The sequence below is a fragment of the Oncorhynchus kisutch genome, linkage group LG2 (assembly GCF_002021735.2).
Source record: "Oncorhynchus kisutch isolate 150728-3 linkage group LG2, Okis_V2, whole genome shotgun sequence".
NCBI lineage: Eukaryota > Metazoa > Chordata > Actinopteri > Salmoniformes > Salmonidae > Oncorhynchus > Oncorhynchus kisutch.
Genome location: NC_034175.2, coordinates 51,845,599 through 51,856,298, shown reverse-complemented (window position 1 = coordinate 51,856,298; position 10,700 = coordinate 51,845,599). Strand labels below are relative to the sequence as shown.

Genomic DNA, 10,700 nt, shown 5'->3' with positions numbered 1-10,700 from the left:
ACACTCTATGAAACAGTTGGGTCGATAGTAAAAAGTTATCTATGCGTTTGTGTGTGTGTGTTGTGTGGGTGTGAATAAAAAGAGTAGTCCCTACCCTGTGGGTGCAACTGTCTCAAGATATCTAGCAAATTAAGATCTTTCATGAATGACATGGTGAGCTTGCCGGCTTTGGTAAGAAGTGAGGGTTTATCAGAGGACCTATCAAGAACTGTATCTAAACAAAAACTCAAATCTCCTCCAACCAGTAGTCATCCTGGTGGTGCTTGAGCGACCTGAAGGAAGACATTCTGAATAAACATATGGTCATCGAAGTTAGGAGCATAAATATTCAATAGGGTCCAAGACATGCCCCTGCACCAAAACAAACCTGCCAGAGGGATCAGAGATGGTGTTGTTGACGCAGAAGGGGATGTGTCTACTTATCAAAATTGCAGTTCCTCTTGCTTTGGAGTAAAAAGAGGACGTAAAAACTTGTCCTACCCATTCCCTCTTCAGTTTCTTGTGTTCACTGTTTCAACTTTAGTTTGAACACTGAAGTGACCTATGTGTCTCTTTAGGAAGGAAAAAACAATAAACATAGAAAAAGATTTTAAAAAACAGAAACCCCACCCCGATTGTCGGACTAAAACAACAATCCCAACAATCAAACATGAATACACTTGTAGAGATACTGTCACGTTCTGACCTTTACTTCCTTTGTTTTGTCTTTATTTAGTATGGTCAGGGCGTGAGTTGGGGTGGGCAGTCTATGTTTGTGTTTCTGTTTTTTCTATTTCTGTGTTTGGCCTGATATGGTTCTCAATCAGAGGCAGCTGTTTATTGTTGTCCCTGATTGAGAACCATATTTAGGTAGCCTGGGTTTCACTGTTGGTTTATGGGTGTTTGTTTCCGTGTTTGTGTTTGTCGCCACACGGTACTGTTTTGGTTTGATTATTTGACATATTAGTTTATTGTTTTTGTATTTCATAGTGTTCAGTGTTTTCTTATTAAATCGTCATGAACACTTACCACGCCACATCTTGGTCCGATCCTTACTCCTCTTCAGACGGCAATCTGCCGTTACAGATACGTTGTTGCTCGCTTTCCATCTTGCTCTTACTAGCCTAACCTTGGCTTAAACTAAAACCTGCGAGCTCTCTAAGTTGAAAACAAACGTTGTGAATAGACATTTATGGCTGAATATTTACTGCCCACAGTAAGGGCTGCTTGAGGCTCTTTTCAGGAGAGGAGAAAGATAAATGGGGGGGGGGGGGGATCAGTGGGCCTAAGCCCACAGATTTGCTTCGCCCAGTGGATATTGACTATACCAAAATATACTCTCCTGTAAATGTAATAGAACTCACCCCGGGGGAAAAAATGGTTCGTTGAAAATGTACAAATCAATTATAGCGACCAGATAGCGGGGTAAACGGATCCAAATTCCAAGAAGATATCAGCCGTTCAGATCCAGGACAGCAAGGATAAGAAAAAACAAAAAACTGCATCTTATCCCCCAGAGAAACCATCCTGATTCAGACGCGGTTCAGTTCTTTGAGAAAAGTGAACACTTCTCCCGGTGTGTTGAAGAGATTTGTATTGAACTTTCATCCGCGCAGGATGGATGAGGTAGCCGGTGATGTTCTTCTCCTTCAGTGCTTTGGCGGCATTAAGCATCTCCAATCCAAAATTAAATCTAAAATCAGCTTCCTTTTTCACAACAAAGCATCCTTCACTCATGCTGCCAAACATACCCTCGTAAAACGGACTATCCTACCGATCCTTGACTTCGGCGATGTCATTTACAAAATAGCCTCCAACACTCTACTCAGCAAATTGGATGCAGTCTATCACAGTACCATCCGTTTTGTCACCAAAGCCCCATATACTACCCACCATTGCGACCTGTATGCTCTCGTTGGCTTCGCTTCATATTCGTTGCCAAACCCACTGGCTCCAGGTCACCTATAAGTCTTTGCTAGGTAAAGCCCCGCCTTATCTCAGCTCACTGTTCACCATAGCAGCATCCACCCGTAGCACGTGCTTCAGCAGGTATATTTCACTGGACACCCCCAAAGCTAATTCCTTCTTCGGCCACCTTTCCTTCCAGTTCTCTGCTGCCAATGACTGGAACGAACTGCAAAAATCACTGAAGCTGGAGACTCATATCTCCCTCACTAGCTTTAAGCCCCAGCTGTCAGAGAAGCTCATAGATCCCTGCACATGTACATAGCCCATCTGTAATTAGCCCCTCCAACTACCTCATCCCCATACTGTTATCTATTGGATTTATTTAGCTCCTTTGCACCCCAGTATCTCTACTTGGACACGCATCTTCTGCACATCTATCACTCCAGTGTTTAATTGCTATATTGTAATTATTTCACCACTATGGCCTATTTATTACCTTACCTCCATTATCCTCCCTCATTTGCACACACTGTATATATACTTTTTGTATTGTACTATTGACTGTATGTTTGTTTATTCCATGTGTAACTCTGTGGTGTTGTTTGTGTTGCACTGCTTTGCTTTATCTTGGCCAGGTCGCAGTTGTAAATGAGAACTTGTTGTCAACTAGCCTACCTGGCTGAATAAAGGTGAAATAAAAAAAGTTGATTTAAAAAAAAACATACCTATACCCTGGTAATGACAAACACACTGTGATACCACTTTATAACACTAGATGTCAGTGTTTTCATAAGAATGTACTTTCCCCAAATTCTCTGTTTATGCCTACAGAACAATTTCATCTGGAGTAAGTATTCCACATACAGTACACCATGTAAGACTAAGGAGTTGGTTTACAATTTGATCACTGGTTTACTAATGCTGCTTTTGAATTTTGTCAGAGACGTGTGTGTGTGTGTGTGTGTGTGTGTGTGTGTGTGTGTGTGTGTGTGTGTGTGTGTGTGTGTGTGTGTGTGTGTGTGTGTGTGTGTGTGTGTGTGTGTGTGTGTCTTGTCGGTTCTCAGTTGAAAACACAAAGAATCATACTGTGAACAATGCGACAAAATACATTAAATGTCATTTATACGTAACTTTTGTAGTATAATAAACTTAGTCTATAGTAGCCAGAAGCATCCCTGCTGCTCTGTAATTAAATAGCTCAACAGAATAGAACAGTAAATATGTTGCAATTTATTGTTTTAGATTTCATTAGATGAGGAAAGACTATGTCAAAGTGTGAACACATTTGTGCCTAATGCAATAAATATGAAAAACAATGAATAGTTAGTTCACAGTCCAAAACATACATGATCACAAACACTTTTGATTGATTATGTTCTGGTTAGATCTGCACCTTTAGATGAGGGTTGTGTAATGCTGAAAGAATGCATGAGATCATGTGACTACATCATCAGCAACAAGTGATTTCATTCACTATCGAAACTGCTGTTAGTTTGCCGATGCCACTCATTTGCTAAGCACCTAGGCAGTTCTTATGAAGATTTTATGAAGCATCTGTAGTGCTTATAAATACTTTGTGAATTGTCTATGAAGCTCTATAAAGCCTTTCTTCCTTGCCTCTCTGCTGTTTAGTTCCTGAGATCAGAAACCCAACATACTCATTAAAATTACGGGCTGTAGGACCCGCTGGCACAGGAGAAAGGCAAACTGCTTGACGCTGGTGTTCACCCTGTTTTATACAAACAAGCGGGGGCACAGAGTGGGCTCATGTGCAAAGCCTGGTTTTGAGAGGTGGCATCCAGGCATGCTGTGCCCGAAGACAGAGAGTAACAATAGGTGGACACACCACAGGGCCCTAACCAGCCAGGCATGATACTCACGAAGCGCTATTAATCTCTCTCCCTCATTTTCTCTTCTCTCTTTCTTTATCTCTCTCTCTCTCTCTCTCTCATACACACACACACACACACACACACATAGCCTACACACATAAGCACTGAATATACCTTTATTGAATCCAATTGTTGTATTCTAGTTGTCCACAAGAAGGCGCTGTTTACTTTTGCTCAATATCTGCTGAATTGCTGAGCAGGGGTCAAATCCAGACTCCAAGACGTGCTACGCTTTTGAGTAGTTGTCTGATAATAGGGAAAGGCTGACATGACCATTCTATGTTATTTTTATGAGAATTATGAGACTTAATCTGACAAATAGTCCAGAAAACAAAAAATATCTTTGACACTTCTCTGTTTTCTCAATGACATTCAAATCAGCATTAAAAAAAAGGTGCAAGCTTAAGTTTGTTCCACCTGAGCGAGTGATGACACACCAAATGTGTTTGATCGATCGAGGGAAAAGCGCAGGAATAGGCTTTTGTAGGCTACAGTCCAAGTATGTCGGCATCCAAAGATGATCTAACTTGAATAAACGCTTGGAGGCAGTGGTGTAAAGTACTTAAGTAAAAATACTTTTAAGTACTAGTAGTTTTTTGGGATATGTATCTGTACTTTACTTTACTAATTCTATTTTTGACAACTTTTACTTTTACTCCAATACATTCCTAAAGAAAAAAATGTACTTTTTACTCCTTACATTTTCCCTGACACCCAAAAGTACTCGTTACATTTTGAATGCTTAGTAGGACATGAAAATGGTCTAATTCACGAGCTTATCAAGAGAACATCCCTGCTCATCCCTACTGCCTCTGATCTGGCAGACTCACTAAACACAAATGCTTCGTTTGTAAATTATGTCTGAGTGTTGACCCTGGCTATCAGTAAATTAAAAAAACAAGACAATCGTGTCCTCTGGTTTGATTAATATTTTACTTTTGATACTTAAGTGCATTTAAAATCAAATACTTTTAGACTTTTACTCAAATAGTATTTTACTGGGTGGGTGACTTTTACTTTTACATGAGTCATTTTCTTTTGAAGTGTCTTTACTTTTACTCAAGTATGAAAATTGGGTACTTTTTCCACCACTGCTTGGAGGTAAGGTTGACAGCAGTGGTGTGGTCTTCGGCAATACGGATATACCTTATTAAAGATATCTACATAGAGCATTAACGTGAATCACACTGCTGCTCTCTCATTTAGCTAATTGCACCTTACGGATTGTGGCTGTTGTGGATGACTGTTCACAAATCTAAATGTGTATTTGAACTCAAGATGGTTGAATTCAAGAAGTTTAAACTGACTATCAGTCATTGTTTTTGAAACCAGTGGACAGCCAGTGAAAAAATGCATTTTTGCAACAGCTGAATAGTGCGGATCCCAGCCTATGGAATAAAAGTGGGCTTTTATTGCTCAATCTATTTCTTGCTGCTAAAAACAAAATCCATATGCCTAATGGACACCTGCTCAAACTCGCACACTTTTGATAGACTTAAAGTGGCAATCTGTAGTTGTTACATCCATTTTTTTTGTTGACTAATAAACTATATATCCCATTGATTCTTGAAGAATATAACTTAGAAATGCCTCATGAGCTTAGTTTAACTGTCATACTACATGAGAACCCAAAATATACACTTGTTTTTCTCCAATGTTTGTAAACATTGTAAATGTAAACACTGTATAGCCTCATAACATGGTTTAAACAATCATTTTGATATCATATCATGGATGGTCAGTCCTTGAATCCATAGCTCTGTCTATTCATCTGAGAGTGATTACATTTCTCCAGGCCCATCCCTCAACTTTTTACCAAAACAGAGGCGAGCCGACGATTTTGTTAATGTTTCATCTGTGGATTTGCCCTTTAAACAGCTGCATATTATCAAGATATCAAAGTGTCACCAACAAATAGGTAAACAATGGGCCTATAGAAAATGCAGCATATGGCATTAATTTTTCACATGTACATAGCATTTTTCAGTAGTGCTCAAAGCACCCCATTCCATAAGGGCAGCATTTATTTATCAACTCATATCAATGAGCCTAATCAGTCCTCCATGACAACAAAATCATAAACAACAGAGTAGGGCTGGCTAATAAGTCATTTGTTTTGTGTATTGGGGTTTTGCTCAGGTAAATCAATTTAGCTAATCTATACTTCCATATTTCCAAGTCCTATTCTGGAAGATCAAGGGGTATAACATTTATTGGAATGTTTGATTGACTTAGCCAGTAACAGATTACATTTATAAAGTAACCTACCCAACCCTGCCTATTATCCATCCAACATCATGTTGCTCAGACAAATTTATCAGAAAGGCCTGCTATATATATATATATATATGATAATTGCAGAAAGTGCCTAATGTGTAGGGTATATGGAAGGCTTGTTTCCAAATATATGTTTTTATCAGTGTTGCTGCTGCTATAATGCCAGGCCAAGACAACTGGAGATGGGGAAATAAATATCAATTACCACAAATATGTAAAGGCCAAATAATTATTCATGGGGAGGGGTTCGGTGGGTGATATACTAATAAATTGCAATGATATCGTATTCTCAATTGAATAACCCAGGTGTCTCTGGCAAAAACTGTCCTCGCACAAAACGTTCTGTCCGTGAAATCGAACAATAATGAAACTTTATCTAACTTTTCCCGAAACCCAACTGTTGGATTGAGTTAGCCCGGCCCATCTGGAGCAGCAAATGTCCCAACTCACCAGGGAGCAGGGAGGAGGTGAGGGGGTGAGAGTAGAGGGGGAGAGAAAGAGGGGATCGGATTGAAAACAGATCAGCCTGAAGATCTCACCACCGCATGTCTAGAACAACTGTCGATTAAAATCGAGTCTTTCAGCGAAAACACGCAATGCGCTTTCATATGAAAAAACGCAAAAGGGAGTGAGAAATTTACTGCTTGAAGATGATGGATTGTAAAAGTTAGATGCGAGTATAAATGCGCCCCTCCGAATTAAATTAGTTATCTGAGGAATGCAGTGCCCGTAATTTCGAGTAGGATTTCAAACTTTTCTTGAAGTGCACCTCAATGGACTTTTTTCAAAGGGACATATCCTGTCCAAGCGGTTTTGATTGAAAAAGTAGAGTTTCAGTACTATAGTTCCCGGATTCTTTGCGGAGAATCATCGGACAAAGTGAACAAGAGTACGGGGTCTAAATAAATCATTCAAGGTAAGAAAAGTTTTTGTTGTGGTGTAGCCTAGATGACAGCTTTCACAACCGCACATTTATTTGGATACATTTTACAATTCCAATTGTTCTTATTTTCTTATTTGACAACTCTTGATGTTGAATGTAATATGTGTTCAAATTAAACCACTATCCTGCAGTCACAGTTTAACATCTCATTTACTTTGAAATTATTTGACATAGGAATCTAAATAATTCTGTCCTGCAACTTGATCCAAATGTGGAGAGACGTGATCAGAAAGCTGCAGCGCCAGTCCTACTGACTTCCAAATGCCTCAGAGTAGTAGAGCTATTGAGATCACTCATCATCTTTATCTATGATCCCAAAAGTTTGTTCAAAGTTCAGTGTAAACAATAACTTTTATTTTGCAATACATTTTGTGCATATTTTTTATGGTTGAGATTGAAGGACTCATTTTGAGAGGCTATAACCTCTGGAAGGTTTGTGTTTTCAAATATTGTTGTATTGTCAATCATCATTTTTTGTGCATTCTGATAGACAAATACTGCATAGACTACATGCCAACTCAAGGTAGTGGCTACAAGTTGATAGTGTCGAAGAAAGTGATAGGTAGGTGCTCAGGAGTGCTCTCACTTCACTCTGTGTACAGACTATTTCAAGATCCCTCTCATTTAAACACTTGCAAATAAAGATTTAAAAAATAAATGCTTCAAGTACTTGGCATGCTGTAGAATTAAGGCCACCTTCTTGGATCTCCCTGGTCAGTAGGAGTTGTGTAGCCTACTTATTGTTGAAAGATTCTCAGTTAGCTTGTTTGCACTGTAGCCTGAGTAATCAACAAACACTTGATGCTTTTGTGCTGGGTAAAAACACCTATATTTGCGCTTGGCTTTTACCCATCTAGAGTGTGTGCTAATAATCCCTAGGCTCACGCCTGAACTAATAATATGAGCACCATTTTCTTCCCTGCTTTGGTCTCAGATCAGTTATAGAACAACTGGTTTTAGGGTTGTGTGTCATTTCATAGGATAGATTCCTTAATCAGTGACTTTCATCAACTCAATGTTAAATCTGATGAAAGTCATGTGAATAAATTGCAATGATATCGTATTCTCAATTGAATAACCCAGGTGTCTCTGGCAAAAACTGTCCTCGCACAAAACGTTCTGTCCGTGAAATCGAACAATAATGAAACTTTATCTAAGTTTTATTTTAAAACTGCAGGGTTTTACAAAGGAACAATAGGAGTTTCTCTAGAGAATGAAGTGAAAAGAAAACAGTGAAATTACAGAAATTATAAGAAAAAAGTAAGAGAGAACCAATGTTTCAGGAAAAACTTTTTGGGGACTTTTTCCAAAAGCATTTTTGGTGGTGTGTATTTCTACGTTGTGCATGGTGTGTGTCTCTGTGCATGCACCGTGAGTGTGTTTTTAATTTAATATGATGATGCCCATGCAGTTGGAGGGATCATTAGCATAAGAAAAAAGGTTTAGTGCATTTGCCATTGTGCTGAATGAAGAGTTCCAGCAGTCAGACCCAGGGAGAGTGAAAGGATGTAAAGAAATTATGGGGCTATTCAGCTTATTCAGACCCTGCCTGGGGCTCCCTTCTCTGGGCTCTGAAACCCATGGTGGCGATGTCACTTTCATCTCCCGAGCCAGATCCAGCCTCTCTCTTTTCTGTTTCCCCGTACCCCGTTTCTCTCTTTCACACGTCTCTCCACAGCTAGACCCACTTTATTGATCTTCTCCTTTTCTTCTCTGGAAGTCTGCGTAAAATGTAATGAACCGAATACTGGAAAGGATGGGAGGGGAGGCTTTTTTAAAGACAAATACTGATGAAGTCTAGCGTGCAGAAGGGAGATGAGGAAAATAACAACCCCCCCCCCCATCTCAAAAGTTTTGAAAATAACAGGGTCTTCTTCTTTCTCCCTCACTCTCTCACCTCAGTGAGCTAAGACACTGTACTGTACTAATAAAGCCATTTCATTTACATGGTATTCCTAGATTTCAGTCCCCCTTAAACTTAAAGGGATTCTCTGGTACTTTTGTATACTTTTTAGCCCGTTTCTGAAAGTAGCACTCACCAGCCAAAAGTGGTCCCTGAAAACTGTGTACTACGTCACACACTGTATGTGCAGATATGCACACCACATCATTTCTCTCTGTCTGTCTGTTGTTACAAATACATTTTTACAAGCATTGGATTTTATAAACACATTTGCATTGATTACATTTAAAAATTAAAAATAAACATTTTTCCATGTCCGGTACAGATGATATATATTATTTTCAGTCACAACTATTACAGATTAATAACTAATACAGATTAAATCGCCTTGTTAATGTCCAAAAGTGGAAGGCTCTCTTTCTATTTCCCCTGAAAACCGGAACATCCAGTTTTTGGGTGCCCAGCAGATGCTAGCTGTCACTCATATAGCAAGGGGCTGAAGCTCATTGGTTGAACTCGAATTGCCCCCCACGTGAGGGAAAATGGCACAGCATAGGTTTCAGAAAAACAATTGCTTTCAAACTAGGGATTTTGTGCTAATTGAGGTAAATCTGCTCATAGATTATGCATGTATGAACTACACATTGACACATCCAGCCCAAAGCAGGAGGTAAAAAATATACTTAGTAGTCGCCAACGTACCAGAGCATGTCTTTAACTGCTCTGTTATCTAAAGAAAGGTCAGTATTTCAGTTATTAAGTTTAGAAAATGGTTGTGCTTACAAAATAATTGTTGTTGTGCTTCTAAGAGAACTACAGCTGGTTCATCTCTCCATAGATTACATTTTTTTCCAGAAGGCAGCTTTCCCACAATTATGTGCCTTTGATTATCAAAATATATGATTATATTAGGCCATTATGATTTTAAACCACACAGTTTAGATATACAGTGAAAACGTTGATGGTTGAATTTAATCCAAAGTGCCCTACAGTGCATTTAAAATGTATTTTCATCTTTCCATTATTGTTAAGGAAAATTAACATGCCAACTTCCCAACTTGTTAGGCCTGCTGTATGTTTTGGAACACGTTATTGAGGTCAACACTATTTCCCTTTTATCTACATGAAGTATATCCCTGACATTTTGTACAACGAGTGGTTGCTATGGAGTGAAATTAGCTTTATCATTCTGGACTTATCAGAGACACCACTTTGAGCCTGTGGGACAATACTGGGTGTCTAGCAGGATCTTGCAGCCTTCCTTCAGCCCAGCCCGGGGGGAGCTGTGGAGGGTGGCTGAAGTACACTCATGTATGGAGCTCAATTGGTGGGAATTTAATGGCCATTTAGGGAGCTGTAAAAAGACAGCTATGTGATGAGTTAGTCTAGTCGGCCGCGCCTTGCTCTTCTTACAACGAGCCTGTACTTGAGATGGGGGGGCAAAGTGGGAAGTGGGGAGAAACACAGAGACGACTAAAGTGCCAGCAGCCGGCAGAGTAGCTACATTCATTTATTTTCAGGGTCCCTGTTTGAGTTCCTCTCTGCGTTGGCTTGGATGGCAAGAGGACACAATCAAGGCTTTTTAGTGGCTGTTGTCCCACACCCTCGAGGCATCCGGCTCATTCTCTCTCAAGTGTCTGGGGTTAAATAGGATCACATGATATCCGGTCTGGGAGAGAGAGTGCAGTTCAGCCCTCCCTGACTGGCCTTGTCCCCTCATCCCCCTCTACATCTCCTACAGGGTTGGCTAGGAGTGAGCACTTAGATCCGACCTCGTCCCCTTCTCCATCTCATAGTG

General features: G+C 39.8%; 1 protein-coding gene across 1 annotated transcript in view; it reads left to right on the top strand.

The window, feature by feature from the left end:
- Positions 1 to 6,554: 6,554 nt before the first annotated feature.
- The window catches only part of gli2a (GLI family zinc finger 2a), a 102,908-nt gene continuing 98,762 nt past the window's right edge, over positions 6,555 to 10,700 (top strand). The window contains exon 1 of the mRNA XM_031797387.1: positions 6,555 to 6,972. The gene's annotated coding sequence lies outside the window, so the exon portion shown is untranslated. The remainder of the gene's footprint in view (positions 6,973 to 10,700) is intronic.